The following is a 2,858-nucleotide window of genomic DNA, read 5'->3' on the forward strand; positions in this document are numbered from 1 at the left end:
TATATATATATAATGCATGCACGCACTGAGATTAAGCACAAAGAGGTGCCCTTCTCTGTACCTAAAGCTTCTGTATTTATTAGAGAAAATAGATTCTAATTGAATATACTTTTCTTGAGTTGCAGTGAAACCTCATTACAACCTTTTTGCTGAAGAGAATTCAGGCAGGGGGTGCAGTGACCCTCAGGGAGAACAGAGGAAATTAGACAATATACTGTATTCAACATAAACCTGTATCACAGGATGTATCGAGGAAAGGAAAATGGTGCTCATCAGTTTTCCCCTTGTTTAGCCTCACTTAATCATTAATTAATGGTTAGTTAACCTTGGAAAAAAATAATTACGGATGAGTCTCGATAAGCTTTAAATCAGACCAAAATTATAGTCATTTCAAACCATCTCTAAACATTAATACATGCCAAACACATGGTGTTAAAGTACAAATGTATGCGCATACACAATTTTAATTCATGAATTAAGCTTGAATCAACAATGAGTGTGTTGGTTTTAGAAGTAATTAACCTTTATGGGTAAAACATTCATTTATCAGTATTAATCATCCTTAATTAATGATGTTTTTAGGTTAATTATCCATTTATTATTGATTAATTAAGGCTAAATAAGGTGCAGTTATTATAACGTAATGGTAAACATCTTAACATGCTGTTTGGAATACAACTTAGCAGATGCTTTTGTTTTGTGTGAAAATCTTCTCACAACACATCAACCCTTACATGAAGCAGAGAAGCATCAGCATTGATCATATATCTCTTCTTTTATGCATTTGCTTCCTGTCTGTCTGAGARTGAGGAACAGGAAGAAAATTGCTTGGAAAAATAAAACCATTAAAAAGATGAGATACGGTTTGCGACGGCACGTTGCAGAGGCTGATCCGAGGAGGACGTCTGCCGCGTTGAACCGCGCTCGGCTCGGCGCCTCTTGGTATTCTGACCTTGTGCATCGCTCTACTGTACTCTGTGCAGATACAGAGAGCGGCTGGGTGGGGGGCGGAGCCTGTGTCGGAGCAGACAGAGCGGATGGATGCGGACGTCTCCGCGTGGACGGGGAAAGTCGGTGCGATGTGACATGAAAAGTGGGCTGAAGTGGGGGGGTGGTGGGGCGGAGGTGAAGCCATCTTGTAGGTGTTATCAGGTTAAGCCACCCACGGCTGCTTGTAACCATGGCGACGCCGTGGTCGCAGATAGGTGTTCGGCAGGGARGAAGCAGGACTGTCTTTGTGTTGAGTTTTTGCTCGCTCGTCTCCGATTTGAGTCGCTTTTGCTGACATTTTTTCAAAGCCCTGCGTCATCGTCATCACTGTCCCATCAGGGGACAACAATGGGTTTTTAGTGGTGCCTTTTTGTGCAGTTTTCCTTTTGTTTTAAGCACTAGCAGCTCCTGCCTGAAATGCTTGTAATTGCCTAAAACTTCCAAATATATGTGACCCATCACATTAAAACGAGGATTGTGTATAAGTGGGATACGGAGAAATAGGCAAATGTAGTGTTTTGATGAAAACGTTCGCAAAAATTGCATTTTGTCAAAACATAATGAATAATGCCGTATCAATGTATTATTTAAATGAACTGAAATATAGTCATTAAACAAAATTTTCAAGCATTTTTGAGCAGTAGCAACAAAAACCCGATTTTGAGGAAAAATGCCTTAAAATTTTGAGATTTTCCATGTGAGTTAGCAGTGTTTTATTTCTTTTCAGCTGGGAAATCTCAATATTCAAATATAGTTTGAGGTTTCCTCTTTATAAGGACGTCAAAAATTCCTCATTAAAATGACATAAAATTAGGATTCAGACCAAATATTTATGTATTATTGTAACCAACAAGACAAATTAAGTCATATGTATGGATTTACTTATTATATCAGAATGATTCAGGTATCAAAATATAGCATTTAAAACCAGGAATCTGAAAATGTAAATTAGGTCATTTTGACCAAATTTGACWTAATCCTCGTTTCGATATGATGGGTCACATATATATTTAATATCAGATTCAAGAAGAAGCTTTTGTATCCAAATGAAGAAACTTTATTTTTTGCTCTATGAGGGCAAATCAGAGTTGCTTCAGTCAGCTCTGAGAGTTTCTGATTGATTACTGACAAACAGCTATCACCAGTGGAGTGAATACAGTGTATTGATTCTCCATGGTGATGAGCATCTGGTGAGCAGAGACAGTTTTAATCCTCCGTGTGTATGTGTGGGTTTGTTTATGTCTCTGTATGCCTCGACCGTGCTTAAACCTATAAGCTGATTTGGTAGCGTGTTTACAGAGATCTCAGTTTCAATTCGTCAGTGTTAGCCCCRTTACATCATCGGAGTCATCTCCACGCACAAGTATTTGTGTATCATTTCTGCATGTTWTAGATGTGTGGTTCAGCAGAGTGGGCTCGGGGAGGGCGAGTCGAGACACACCAGCGACAGTGACACACGTGCTTTTGCCATGTGTGCACCGCGGGCCAGCCGCACAGACACGGCGAGCCGAGGCCACGCCAGCGCCTGCTGCTGCAGCTCACGCAGACGCACTTTGACTAAAATGCAAATCCTGCCAGATAACAGAGGAACTTTGATGTGCACCTTGATACAAGACCGTTTAACTGCTCTGCAGATTAGTATTTCAACACCATATCAGTCATTTTGAAGCTGTTTCTTAAAGGTGCAGTATGTAACTTTTCTAAAAATATATTTTTAACATATTTGTTCACTCTGTCACTATCTCCTGACAGATTGATATTAGACAGGTAAGCTATGGAGGAAAAAAGAGTCCTCTTGCTTTTCCCGGTGATACTACAGGCTTTAGAAATTTTTCATTTTATATTTTTCTTTTTATTGTATATTGTAT

Source organism: Austrofundulus limnaeus, unplaced genomic scaffold (assembly GCF_001266775.1).
Source record: "Austrofundulus limnaeus strain Quisiro unplaced genomic scaffold, Austrofundulus_limnaeus-1.0 Scaffold17, whole genome shotgun sequence".
Taxonomy (NCBI): domain Eukaryota; kingdom Metazoa; phylum Chordata; class Actinopteri; order Cyprinodontiformes; family Rivulidae; genus Austrofundulus; species Austrofundulus limnaeus.